At 51.4% G+C, this 15,873-nt stretch overlaps 1 pseudogene; it reads left to right on the top strand.

Annotated features, from left to right (window-relative positions):
* The first annotated feature begins 1,394 nt into the window (after positions 1-1,394).
* LOC133349700 (homeobox protein Hox-B2-like) lies at positions 1,395-13,706 on the top strand (annotated as a pseudogene).
* Positions 13,707-15,873: the final 2,167 nt, after the last annotated feature.

The raw sequence follows: 15,873 nt of genomic DNA, 5'->3' as shown, positions 1-15,873 counted from the left end.
CTCTCTCACTCTCTCCCTCGCTCTCACTCTCTCTCTCTCTCACTTGTCCTGCGTGCCAATTAATTAAGAGCGGTGCAAGGACGATGGGGCCGTGTGATTTCTGTCGCGTTTCGGTGAGAGTGCGTTACGGTGTGCGCGCGCGCGTGTTTATGAATTGCCGCTTAGTGGCGAATGTTGTTGTTGTTTAGGAATTGTAAAGTGTACGCACACGCACCGTACGAACACGCTTTTGCGTGCCATTGAGTCTGAGTTGCGGTGTAGTGTCAAAATATACTATTCCGTTTCATCACTTAAGAGTGTCCTATCTGCGGTAGCGTGGGTACATGTGGGAGGGAGACAAAGGCGGCCGGGCGTGGTGCTTGGCCACTTGCTTGTCCTTGTTGTGCCGTCCCCGCCTTCACGTAGGCGCTCGCTCACAGCTCTTGCCCCACAGCCTGTGGAGGGCTGTACGGGGGGTCTTTGTCTATGTATTTGTATGTACGTGTATACGTAGAGATTTAGATACTAATTGTACGTGTAACTGTTCATGCATCTCATAAGCACGCTCATACTCGCGCAAGCTTATATATATATCTCTGCGGTTAATTAGCGTGGCGCATAGATTGCGCAGGGCGGTATTACTTTGGCATGTAAAGTTTGTAGTGTGGTGTTTACACGCAACATATATGCACACGTGTGTAGGGTTTGTGGGGAGCGGTGGGGTAGTGGTTAGCGCACTGCGCGACTAACCCGGCTACCTCAGTTCGATGCCCGCTCACGGCTAACATCAGTGGCGAATATCTGATCTGATCGTGGGCCTCCCCCGATCCCCTAGGTAGACTCAGCCTTAAATCAAGTACCTGGTGCGATGTGTAAAATATCAGCACTGGGGAGACAAAGGCGGCCGGGCGTGGTGCTGGCCACACCACCCACTCGTGCGCCGGTCCGGCCGTGATAGGTGCTCGCAAACAGCACTTGCCCGCAGCATCCTGGAACAAAAATACTACAGGGGCACCTTTGTCTTTGGAATGCGTTGTAGGTTCACATGTTCCATTTACATATATGTATGTCGCCACATGTATGTTCCATAATTATTTCGTTAAGTGTAGTGTGTATACATGCCATCATGCGCGTTCGGATATTAGTAATATTCACGTATACATGTTATCATGTAGTATAATATGTTTTTTTAAACATGTATTTAGATATCATATACATAATCATATATATGCAGTAGTCCTACACACAATAGTTCTATATAATCTGCAAATACTATATGTGCAGGTCACAATATTTTCAGATACAAATGCGCATCATGTTAATAACGCACAAACCACAGTATTATACAACAATTATAACATGCACATATGCGTACATCACCTACGACAGATAAATTGCGTAAATATTATCGCGTACTCACTAACACAGTTCACATGTACACACATGCCCGTATAGTGTAGGTTGTGCACACGGCACGTACGCGTAAACACATTCGCACACACACACACACGTTTTAAGTGGTACTACAAATACACACACACACACGTGTATTCACACACAAACTGCAGCACGCATACACCACACACATCTGCGTGCACGCACAATACATACACGATGAGTATGCACACCACGTAATATATACATTCACACAATCTGGGCTCATGTATATTTTCTTGCACAATAACACACGCGCGCATACATACACATACATAGTACACACGTAGCTACATAGACAAATATCTCCCGAATAACATTTAACAGACTGTTGGGGCGAGGGTTGTACAGAGGTACAATATACAAAGACACACACATGTACATACGTAAAAATACGCACGCGAATTCACAAACTCACAATTCATTGACACACACAACAGCGGGACGCATAAATACACACATGTAAATACACACATGTACACACATGTACACACATGCAAACACATACGTGCAACTTGTACAGCAAGCTTGTTTGTTAAGTCGTACATATTGACTTTTAGATGCGACAACACAGCAAGTGACGCAACAACAGTCTTCATAACAGCCGCACAATAGGCACAACAGTCGCACAACAGTCGCACAACAGTCAACGATCACCCAACAACAACAACAACAACGACCGGACAGTTGAACAAACCTTCTCGTTGCTGTATAACGACTGCGTGGTCGCATCCAAGTTCCACAAACCCCTCGAAGAAATCCCACAAACCCATCCAACAAGTTCCACAAACCCATCCGACAAGTTCCACAAACTCTCGAAGCTCCACAAACCCATCCAAGAAGTCCCGCAGAACCATCGAAGAAGTTCCACAAACACCATCGCCCGTGGACTGCATCTCTCGCGTTTTTTGTTCGCTCTGTGACAAGCGGGGGGGGTGGTGGTGGTTTGAGAGCGTGCGAGGCCTTAGCGCACGCAACGAGCAATGAGCTGCTGCTGTCACCCCGCGTACGAGACGGAGGTTGGATTCATCAACAGCACGCCGACTCTGGCCGAATGTTTCACTCCGATACCCCCCGCGATGCCGCCATCATCATCAATCACTCCTCCACCACCACCTCCTCCTCCTCCTACTCATCCTCCTCCTCGCGTACACTTTCATCCTCAACCGCCACCTCTTCTCCATCCTCCTCCTCCGCAACAACAACAACAGCATCATCATCATCCTCCTTTTCCATCACCTCCTTCGCTCCAGACAACATCGTCAACGTCGTCTTTGACGTCTTCACGCCAACGGCGGCGATGTCGCCGCCGCCGCCGTCGCCACGCGAAAGAAGATTTTGGAAAACTTTGCGGGGAGAACGCGACTCGAGCAGGAGGAGGTTGGCGGTGGTGGTGGTCCTGGTGGTGGTGATGGTGGAGGTGGTGGTTCTGGTGGTGGAGGTGGTGGTGGAGGTGGTGGTGGTGGTTACCCGTGGATGCGAGCGAAGAAGTGCGGAGGGAAGAAATCGCGCGAGATGATCGCAGCTGCAGAGCGAGCGGAGCGGAGCGGGGATGGAGGAGGTCACGGTAAGGGCAATGGACGTGCACACACACACACAGCTCATACACACACACATACACACATACAGCTCATACACATACACACACAGCTCATACATACACACACATACACACACATACACACACACACATACAGCTCATACATACACACATCTACAGCTCACACGCACATACACACACATACACACAGCTCATACACATACAGCTCATACACACACATACACATCTACAGCTCACATACACACACAGCTCATACACATACACACACACATACAGCTCACACATACAGCTCATACACACAGCTCATACACACACATACACACACACATACACATCTACAGCTCACATACACACACAGCTCATACACACACACATACACACACACGTACAGCTCATACACACACATACACATCTACAGCTCACATACACACAGCTCATACACACTTACAGCTCATACACACACAGCTCACACACACACATACAGGTCATGCACACACAGCTCATACACATACACATCTACAGCTCACATACACACACAGCTCATGCACACACATACAGCTCATACACACTTACAGCTCATACATACACACAACACACATACAGTTCATACACAGTCATACAGCTCATACACACAGCTCATACATACATACACACACACATCTACAGCTCACACACGCACATACAGCTCATACACACACACATACAGCTCATACACACATACACATCTACAGCTCACACACACAGCTCACATACACACACACAGCTCATACATACACACACACCCATACAGTTCATACACACATACAGCTCATACATACATACACACACATCTACAGCTCACACACGCACATACAGCTCATACACACACACACATACAGTTCATACACACATACAGCTTATACACACACACACAGCTCATACATACACACATAGCTCATACACACACATACAGATCATACACATACAGCTAATACACACACACATACAGCTCACACACACACACACAGCTCATACATCTCATGAATATATGAAACGGCAAGAGCCACCGTTCACCACTAAGTGGCGGGGACGTCACCACGGCGCTTGTGCCAGGCTAGGTGCTCCGGACATACAATCACACGCAGACACGTGCAACAACACATCCACACTGATTGTTCACATTCCTCTGTTTCATGACCGCTCGTCCTCGCAACAGCGACTTTTTGCTGCTCGCCATCGAACAAAGGCGGCGATTTCAGACGCGCTTCTGCGGCCGTCTGGAACGTTCTGCCTCCTTCCGATATGAGGAAGCCACCGGAGCTTTGCGCTTTAAAATCATCATCTAGATTGGCAAACTCGTTTCTTTAGGAACTGTTTTTTTGCGTGTGTTTAGTTTGTTGTCCTTCCCCCGAACCTCCGATGCCTATGTACGGTGCGAAAGAAGTCCAACGCGCATGCACGATTTGCATAGAACTCATTTGCAACATCATGTGCATCAATTAAGACGCAGCAGAAAGGGGGTCACCGCATCGCCCGCATTCCGAAGACTCTTTATGTTTTTTTCAAGAGCATCCCACTAACCACGAGTACGTTGGGCCAATCCAGCTCGTGACGGTGCAAAGGAAGTTCAACGTGCCGCACAAACAATATTGCGCCTGCCGATGTAACCTCCTCTGTGCACTTATCCCGATATCGACGAAAGGCGTTTGACGCTCGTGCTAAAGTGCTGACGGCTAAAGACAACGTCCGCGAATGTCTGTGCACGGTGCGCCGATGCGGGAGACAGAGCGACAGGGAGAGAGGCCGTAGTAGAATATAGGGAGGGGGGCAGGATATAGAATGAGGCAATAGACATATGGATGGTAGAAGGGACAGAATTGAAGTATGATTGTGATCACTGCCCGGTGCGCGCGTGTGTGTGGAGGAGGAGGAGGTGTAGGAGGAGGGACATGGTTTGTATTTTCTTCAGATCCATCACTCCTCCACAGCTGTCACGCTCTGTATAACCACACACTCAACCACACACACACACTCAACCACACACACACACTCAACCACACACTCAACCACACACTCACTCAACCACACACACTCACTCAACCACACTCACACTCACTCAACCACACACACTCACTCAACCACACACACTCAACCACACACACTCACTCAACCACACACTCAACCACACACACACTCACTCAACCACACACATACACTCACTCAACCACACACTCAACCACACTCACTCAACCACACACACACTCACTCAACCACACACACACTCATTCAACCACACACACTCACTCAACCACACACACTCACTCAACCACACACTCAACCACACACACACTCAACTGCACACACTCAACCACACACTCACTCAACCACACACTCAACACACACACTCAACTCAACCACACACACTCACTCAACCAACATCACTCACTCAACCACACACTCAACACACTCACTCAAACCACACACCACTCACTCAACCACACACACACACTCATTCAACCACACACACTCACTCACCACACACACTCACTCAACCCACACACACACTCACTCAAACCACACACACACTCAATCAACCACACACACTCACTTCAACCACACACACACACTCAACCACACACAGCACACACTCACTCAACCACACACACACACTCAACCACACACACACTCACTCAACCACACACACACTCACTCAACCACACACACACTCACTCAACCACACACACTCACTCAACCACACACACACACTCACTCAACCACACACACACTCACTCAACCACACACACACTCACTCAACCACACACACTCACTCAACCACACACACTCACTCAACCACACACACACACTCAACCACACACACTCACTCAACCACACACACACACTCAACCACAAATACAAAGATCACCCTCCCCCTTCCGTGAAGCCTTAACAGACTTTTATGGGGGCACGTGCTGTTAGCGAGCACCTATGAATTCCGATACGGCACAAGCGGGGGTGGGTGGCCAGCACCACGCCCGGCCGCCTTTGTCTCTCGTGACGATGTTGACACGTGTATGTACGTTGAACTTCTTTCGCGCCGTACGCAGCCAACCGTGCTAATCGGAGGTGCGGGGGAAGAAGGCCTAACAAACTAAACACAAAAGGCACTTCAAAAGAAATCCGTTTTCAATCGAGATTCAAACGCGCCACCGCTCCCGGTGGCTCCCTCGTATCGCAAGGAGGAAGAGGGCGTTCCAGACGGCCCCAGAAGCGCGTCTGAAAGCCGCAGCGCAACGCGGTGACCGCGGCCTTTGTTCGAAGGCAGAGCAGCCGAAAGCCGCTGCTGTTGCTGCTGCTGCTGTTGCCGCTGCTGCTGTTGCTGCTGTTGCCGCTGTTGTTGCTGCTGCCGCTGCTGCTGCTGTTGCTGTTGCTGCTGCTGCTGTTGCTGCTGCTGCTGTTGCCGCTGTTGTTGCTGCTGTCGCTGCTGCTGCTGTTGCTGCTGCTGCTGTTGCCGCTGTTGTTGCTGCTGCTGCCGCTGCTGTTGCCGCTACCGCTGTTGCTGCCGCTGATGTTGCCGCTGATGTTGCTGCTGTTGCTGCTGCTGTTGCTGCTGCTGTTGCTGCTGCTGCTGTTGCTGCTGCTGTTGCTGCTGCTGCTTCTGCTGTTGCTGCTGTTGCTGCTGCTGCTTCTGCTGTTGCTGCTGTTGCTGCTGCTGCTTCTGCTGTTGCTGCTGTTGCTGCTGCTGCTTCTGCTGTTGCTGCTGCTGTTGCTGCTGCTGCTGTTGCTGCTGTTGCTGCTGTTGCTGCTGTTGCTGCTGTTGCTGCTGTTGCTGCTGTTGCTGATGTTGCTGCTGCTGCGAGAATGAGCGGGAGTTGACGTGACGGTGGTTGTCGCTGCTTGTCGAGATCGACAAAGCGACTGTGGTTGGGTTTGTGGCGAGCGCTCTGCGTGTAACGAGTGCGACCTTACACATGCTCAACAACAACAACGACAACAACGGCTCGTCAACCCGAACAACAGGACGCAATAATACGGAGATAAAATTACTCGCAAGCAACGGTTAAATGAAGCACGTACACAGAGGGGAGTATACGTACACGCATTTTACATGTGTGTACGTATGCTTGCAGTTACTCTATGATGGGCTATGTGTGTGTTCTCTCTCTCTCTCTGCCTGTAGTCACAATGAATGTAGATCATCATCATCACCATCATCAGGGATCCTAGCCTGTAAACAACTCGACATCCGTTTACGACGTAGCAGTAGTAGTAGGCTTTCGCGACCGATATCATCCCTGATACAGGGAGGGGAGTTTTTGTTTGTTTGTCAGGTTAGATCGCTTTATTATATAACGATGAATCTCGACATCCACCACCACTGATTCAAGCGAAGCCATACGAGACACCCGCAGTTCTGCTCGCTGCTGATACACCACGCGGTCGAAACAAACAAACACAAAGAAGGCCAGTGCGTCTGATGGGATGTTTAAATAAAAATTAACCCGTAAAAACAAAGTTTTCACTATAAACCCTTTATATGCGTGGCGGCCAGAGTCCTCTCGTCCTCTGGCTTGAGATGGCTGCCACCTATGGGTCAGATGATTGCCTGCCACCATTAAGCAATTGGTAATTACATATAAAAAAAAATCCTAAAAAGTGTAACATTTTTGGAAAAAAAATTTCACGAAAATTAATTGTCACGCACAACGAGTCTGTGTGCAAAATGTCAGCTCGATTGGTTCACGGGAAGTGGGTTAAAAAACGACCGAAAGATTTGCACGGTCGTAAGCGCGCAAGCAAGCACGTGAGCAAGTGAACTTAATATAAAGGATTTAAAAATAAATATTTTATTTATTTATATATACAACGTGTGTGTATATTCCACGTGGAGGGACCGGTGTGTGAACGCGGCGTAGCGTGCACGGAGCTATTTTACTCCCGACAGAAGTTCATCCGCTGTGCCCTGCACCTCGTATTAATCATCCTCAGCGGCGATGTTCGCCCACCCCTCGAAACAAAAAGGGGGTATTACTTTTGTGGGCAGCAGTGAGCGACGAAGACACAGATAGATAGATAGATAAACACGAGAGACAGACAGGGACGGGCAAGAGAGAGAGAGGGGGGGGGGGGAGGATGCCAGCGTGGAGCAGAGAGCTATAGAGAGAGAGATGGATGACCTTTCGTACCAGGTAAGAGGCCACTGAGGACAGAAGGTTGTGTTTTCAAAGGAGACTTTGGGTCTCTTTAAAAAAGAAAATTAGCACGAGCAGGACACTAACCCCTCCCCCCCCCACGGCATTAGTTACATTGGGGGAACCCATAGAACTTTAATCGGGGATCGATAGACATTCATAGAGATCCGTAGAGTCGTACAGAGAGACCAATAGTGCAAACATAGATCCCGATAATTGCAAAGAGACCTATAGAGGTATGTAGAGCACAATAGGCATACGTAGAGACCCACAGAGTCACATCGAGACCAACACAGAGAGCCACAGATTCACATACAGACCAATAGACAGAGACTCACAGACTCACGTAGATTACAATAGGCATACACAGAGACCCATAGACTTACATAGATTACAATAGACATACACAGAGACCCATAGACTGACATACATTACAATAGACATACACAGAGACCCATAGACTGACATACATTACAATAGGCATACACAGAGACCCATAGACTCACATAGATTACAATATGCATACACAGAGACCCATAGACTCACATAGATTACAATATGCATACACAGAGACCCATAGACTCACATACATTACAATAGACATGCACAGAGACCCATAGACTCACATAGATTACAATAGGCATACACAGAGACCCATAGACTCACATAGATTACAATAGTCATACACAGAGACCCATAGACTCACATAGATTACAATAGGCATACACAGAGACCCATAGACTCACATAGATTGCAATAGACATACACAGAGACCCATAGACTCACATAGATTACAATAGGCATACACAGAGACCCATAGACTCACGTAGATTACAATAGACATACACAGAGACCCATAGACTCACATAGATTACAATAGGCATACACAGAGACCCATAGACTCACATAGATTGCAATAGACATACACAGAGACCCATAGACTCACATAGATTGCAATAGACATACACAGAGACCCATAGACTCACATACATTACAATAGACATACACAGAGACCCATAGACTCACATAGATTACAATAGGCATACACAGAGACCCATAGACTGACATACATTACAATAGACATACACAGAGACTCATAGACTCACATAGATTACAATAGACATACACAGACACCCATAGACTCACATAGATTACAATAGGCATACACAGAGACCCATAGACTCACATACATTACAATAGGCATACACAGACACCCATAGACTCACATACATTACAATAGGCATACACAGACACCCATAGACTCACATAGATTACAATAGACATACACAGACACCCATAGACTCACATAGATTACAATAGGCATACACAGAGACCCATAGACTCACGTACATTACAATAGACATACACAGAGACCCATAGACTCACATAGATTACAATAGGCATACACAGAGACTCATAGACTTACATAGATTACAATAGGCATACACAGAGACCCAGACTCACATACATTACAATAGACATACACAGAGACCCATAGACTCACATACATTACAATAGGCATACACAGAGACCCATAGACTCACATACATTACAATAGACATACACAGCCTATTAGTCAACGTATCCGCAAGTAAACTCTTGTTACGCCTGACAGTCCCATGTGTTTGGCTGTGTCGGGTTTCGGCCACAACGCAAGCAGCCGTCCTCAGGTGAAAAACAGGTCTGTCGGAAAGACAGCGTCTGACAGACCTGTTCTTCACCTGAGGACGGCTGCTTGCGTTTGTGGCGGAAACGTCGTGAGAATTGTATTTTATTATGTTTTATTATTTTATTATTTCCCTTCTACGTGACTTTACCGAAAGAACCAAGAAGATGAATCCCTGCAGTCACGAAAGCTTTAAATCAAAAGGTAAGGCCCACTTAACGATTTAGCTCATTTTCAAAAGCGACCTGGCCACAAATGACAGCTCAACGAAGTGGCTGGTCACGTGGAAATGTATCGCAGCCAAACACTCTTCAAACGCGCGACGTCGATTCTAAATGTGGAGGGGAAAAACCGGAGGACCCGGAGACAAATCCACGCGACCACGGGGGGAGAGAGAGACACGTAAAACTCCAAATATACAGCAGCAGGCGTCAGGGTCAGGATCGAACCCACGACCTCCTGCACACCAGGCGAGGGAGATAACATCTCCTAGCCACCGTGGCGGTATTCGTGCTCGGAGTGATGTTGGTGCCTCGAGATGTTGGGTGTTTAGAGTTGGCCCGACATGATGAATGAGCCACTTTGTTGAGCCATCATTTGTGGGCAGGTCGCTTACGAGAAATAAGTTAATACCTCAAGTGAGCTTTATCTGGTGAGTAAAAAAAACATATGTTTAGTTTTTATATTCTTGGTTCTTTCGGTAAAGTCACGTAGAAGTGAAATAATAAAATAATAAAAACATAAAACAATAATATTCTCACGACGTTTCGACTGCAACACAAGCAATCATCATCAGGTGTGAAAACCACAGCAAGACATTTTGAAATCAAAATGTTTAATTCTAGATTTTAAGCTTTCGTGACTGCAAGGATTCATACTCTTAGGTTTTTTCGTTAAAGCCACTTAGGTAAAAATAAATAATAAAAAGTATAATAATAAAAATAATAGAAATAATAATAGAAATAAAAAATTATTAATCACGACGTTTCGGAGGCAACACAAGTCTCCGTCATCAGGTGGGTCCGTCACAGCTAAATTTACTGTATCCAGTGAGGCAAAATTCCAAGAGACGAGCTCTTAAATAGAAGTTGAGGGGGGAGGGGCTTATCTGAATGTGGTAGCCAATGAATGGAACGTGTTGGGGTGGTGGGCGGGGCTAAAAGAGAACAATAGTTGTACAACTCGTACCCGATGTTGGTTGACAATCCAAATACAAAAAGGAGAGTACTGTTAAACGCTGGTGATGTCAACACTCGGCAAAGTAGAATAGTACCTGTCAAATAAGATGGTCCAAATATGTGTAGTTAAGTTTCTTGTTATCAAAATGTTTAGTTTTATTTTAATATTTTTAAGTGATTTTCTTACCTTTCCTAAACTTTACATTCCCATCGTGGCTTTGTATTGTAACGTTCTATCCCGCCCCCAGCTGGACGTCTGTGAAAAAAGAGCTTTGTAGCTCATCGGATTGCCTCCAGTATAAAATAAATATTCTGAATCTGAAGAGGTCTTCCACGAGCATTACTCCCGAGTACTGCAGCCATGCAGACCCCGGTCCTAAGCGAGCGACAGGACACCACCACCACCACAACCACCACAACCACCACCACAACCACAACCACCACCACCACCACCACCACCACAACCACCACAACCACCACAACCACCACCACCACCACAACCACCACCACCAACATCACCACCACCACAACCACAACCACCACCACAACCACCACCACAACCACCACCACAACCACCACCACCACCACAACCACCACCACCACAACCACCACCACAACCACCACCACAACCACCACCACCACAACCACCACCACCACAACCACCACAACCACCACCACCACCACAACCACCACCACAACCACCACCACAACCACCACAACCACCACCACCACCACAACCACCACCACCACAACCACCACCACCACAACCACCACAACCACCACCACAACCACCACCACAACCACCACCACCACCCCACGTGGCTCCCGGCTCCATCCCCTGTGTCACGGTGGTAGCCAATCACAGCCCTGGCAGCAGATTCAGCTTCTTGTGTGGATCCCGGAGGAATCCGATGAGCTATGAAGCTCCTTTGTCACAGATGTTGCGGTTAGGGTCGCAGAGCCAGCAATGAATAATTATTATTATTCTTCTTGGTTCTTTCGGGGCATCGCGTCTTCGTTAGACGTCTCGTCACGGTCTCTGTTCTGGATGACCCACAGTCGCACACCGCCACTACTGGAGTTTTTTTTTTATTTCCCATTTGTGCATCGGGCGTCATCTGCATCTACTGCAGCCACGGGCTTGTGCGGTGGATGCGGCTGGGGGTGGAACGTGGAGCTCCCGTGGAAATATCAAAACCCCCGCATTTCCGGGGCTAACGAGCACCAGTGCCTGCCTCAAGCAGAAAACCACCTCGACGGCCGCTGACGTTTCGGACGATCACCCCTTTTCTCCCCCGCCTTCCCCCCCAACAGACCTCTACGCGACTCCTCCCGGCGGAGACTCGACGACGCGGAGGCTGCGCAGCGCGTACAGCAGCGCGCAGCTGCTCGAGCTCGAGAAGGAGTTCCACTTCAACAGGTACCTCCGGCGGCCCCGGCGCCTCGAGATCTCCTCGCTGCTCCGCCTCAGCGAGCGCCAGGTCAAGGTCTGGTTCCAGAACCGGCGCATGAAGTACAAGCGCCAGGCGCGACACCGGTCGGCGGACGCGCTCGCCGTCAGCCACCGCGGTTTCGCCCCGAGCGGTTACGATTGTGCTCGCGCGAACGACCCCACCGCTGCCACCATCACCGACATCGCCGCCGCCGCCGCCGCCGCCGACTGCTGCCCGGCCCGGCGAGGTCCGTGCGGCCGCCGGGAGCTCTGCTGTGCAGGAGCTCTTGCGGAGTTCACGGACGGGCCGGGACGCCGCTGCTGCTGCGAGACGCCGGCGGAGTTTGGCGAGAACATCGCGGCGCGACGACCCCACCGCCGCTGTTGTTGCCGCCGCTCGACGGCCGACGCCGACGTGAAGCAGCGGGAGGAGGAGGTCTGGGGAGGAGAGCGGGCGGCCGCGGCGGCGAGATTCCTCCGGAGCGAGGTGGCGCTCGCCTCGCTGCTCGAGTTGGACGAGAGGGGGACGGCACCGCGCCACCGACACGTCTCGCTCGCTCAGCTCTCGCCCGCGGCCACCGGCCTGCAGGAGCTCGCCGCTGTGTAGCCATGGCACATGTCCCCCGCACTCACCACCTCTCAGGCCACCAGTCCTGCGGGGCAACGAGGGACTAAGCCACCACCCCCACCACCAACACACTCCACCACCCCCACCACCAACACACTCCACCATCACCAACACACTCCACCACCTCCACCACCAACACACTCCACCACCACCAACACACTCCTCCACCACCAACACACTCCACCACCCCCACCACCAACACACTCCTCCACCACCAACACACTCCACCACCCCCACCACCAACACACTCCTCCACCACCACCAACACACTCCACCACCCCCACCACCAACACACTCCACCACCACCAACACACTCCTCCACCACCAACACACTCCACCACCCCCACCACCAACACACTCCTCCACCACCAACACACTCCTCCACCCCCACCACCAACACACTCCACCACCCCCACCACCAACACACTCCACCATCACCAACACACTCCACCACCCCCACCACCAACACACTCCTCCACCACCAACACACTCCACCACCCCCACCCCACTTCGATATTTTGGTTGATGCTGTAATTATCGGAGAAAGTGCATCCATTGTTGTTGAGTGATGTTAGGACCCCTGTATCTACAGAGGGTTGAAGTTTGGAATGCAGAAATCCACCTCTGCCACTGCTGTATAGTGTGGTGAGTGGTGGGTGGAGTGACTGGGTGGCTAGTGTGGTGAGGGATGGGGTAGTGACTGACTGGCTAGTGTGGTGAGAGGTGGGGGTAGTGACTGAGTGGCTAGTGTGGTGAGGGGTGGGGGTAGTGACTGGGTGGCTAATGTGGTGAGAGGTGGGGGTAGTGACTGACTGGCTAGTGTGGTGAGGGATGGGGGTAGTGACTGGGTGGCTAGTGTGGTGAGGGGTGGGGGTAGTGACTGGGTGGCTAGTGTGGTGAGGGGTGGGGGTAGTGACTGGGTGGCTAGTGTGGTTAGGGGTGGGGGTAGTGACTGGGTGGCTAGTGTGGTTAGGGGTGGGGGTAGTGACTGGGTGGCTAGTGTGGTTAGGGGTGGGGGTAGTGACTGGGTGGCTAGTGTGGTGAGGGGTGGGGGTGGTGACTGGGTGGCTAGTGTGGTGAGGGGGGGGGGTAGTGACTGAGTGGCTAGTGTGGTGAGGGGTGGGGGTGGTGACTGGGTGGCTAGTGTGGTGAGGGGTGGTGGTAGTGACTGACTGGCTAGTGTGGTGAGAGGTGGGGGTAGTGACTGGGTGGCTAGTGTGGTGAGGGGTGGGGGTAGTGACTGGGTGGCTAGTGTGGTGAGGGGTGGGAGTAGTGACTGGGTGGCTAGTATGGTGAGAGGTGGGGGTAGTGACTGGGTGGCTTGTGTGGTGAGGGGTGGGGGTAGTGACTGGGTGGCTAGTGTGGTGAGGGGTGGGGGTAGTGACTGAGTGGCTAGTGTGGTGAGGGGTGGGGGTAGTGACTGGCTAGTGTGGTGAGGGGTGGGGGTAGTGACTGGCTCGTGTGGTGAGGGGTGGGGGTAGTGACTGGCTAGTGTGGTGAGGGGTGGGGGTAGTGACTGGGTGGCTAGTGTGGTGAGGGGTGGGGGTAGTGACTGGCTAGTGTGGTGAGGGGTGGGAGTAGTGACTGGGTGGCTAGTGTGGTGAGGGGTGGGGGTAGTGACTGGCTAGTGTGGTGAGGGGTGGGGGTGGTGACTGGGTGGCTAGTGTGGTGAGGGGTGGTGGTAGTGACTGACTGGCTAGTGTGGTGAGAGGTGGGGGTAGTGACTGGGTGGCTAGTGTGGTGAGGGGTGGGGGTAGTGACTGGGTGGCTAGTGTGGTGAGGGGTGGGGGTAGTGACTGGGTGGCTAGTGTGGTGAGGGGTGGGGGTAGTGACTGGGTGGCTAGTGTGGTGAGGGGTGGGGGTAGTGACTGGGTGGCTAGTGTGGTGAGGGGTGGGGGTAGTGACTGGGTGGCTAGTGTGGTGAGGGGTGGGGGTAGTGACTGGGTGGCTAGTGTGGTGAGGGGTGGGGGTAGTGACTGGGTGGCCAGTGTGGTGAGGGGTGGGGGTAGTGACTGAGTGGCTAGTGTGGTGAGGGGTGGGGGTAGTGACTGGCTAGTGTGGTGAGGGGTGGGGGTAGTGACTGACTCGTGTGGTGAGGGGTGGGGGTAGTGACTGGCTAGTGTGGTGAGGGGTGGGGGTAGTGACTGGGTGGCTAGTGTGGTGAGGGGTGGGGGTAGTGACTGGCTAGTGTGGTGAGGGGTGGGAGTAGTGACTGGGTGGCTAGTGTGGTGAGGGGTGGGGGTAGTGACTGGCTAGTGTGGTGAGGGGTGGGGGTAGTGACTGGGTGGCTAGTGTGGTGAGGGGTGGGGGTATTGACTGAGTGGCTAGTGTGGTGAGGGGTGGGGGTAGTGACTGGGTGGCTAGTGTGGTGAGGGGTGGGGGTAGTGACTGGGTGGCTAGTGTGGTGAGGGGTAGGGGTAGTGACTGGCTGGCTAGTGTGGTGAGGGTGGGGGTAGTGACTGGGTGGCTAGTGTGGTGAGGGGTGGGGGTAGTGACTGGGTGGCGAGTGCGGTGAGGGGTGGGGGTAGTGACTGGGTGGCTAGTGTGGTGAGAGGTGGGGGTAGTGACTGGGTGGCTAGTGTGGTGAGGGGTGGGGGTAGTGACTGGGTGGCTAGTGTGGTGAGGGGTGGGGGTAGTGACTGGGTGGCTAGTGTGGTGAGGGGTGGGGGTAGTGACTGGGTGGCTAGTGTGGTGAGGGGTGGGGTAGTGACTGGGTGGCTAGTGTGGTGAGGGGTGGGGGTAGTGACTGGGTGGCTAGTGTGGTGAGGGGTGGGGGTAGTGACTGGGTGGCTAGTGTGGTGAGGGGTGGGGGTAGTGACTGGGTGGC

Source organism: Lethenteron reissneri, chromosome 31 (genome assembly GCF_015708825.2).
Source record: "Lethenteron reissneri isolate LAM-NWPU_2019-01 chromosome 31, ASM1570882v1, whole genome shotgun sequence".
Classification (NCBI taxonomy): Eukaryota; Metazoa; Chordata; class Hyperoartia; order Petromyzontiformes; family Petromyzontidae; genus Lethenteron; species Lethenteron reissneri.
This window is presented reverse-complemented; position numbering and strand designations above follow the sequence as displayed.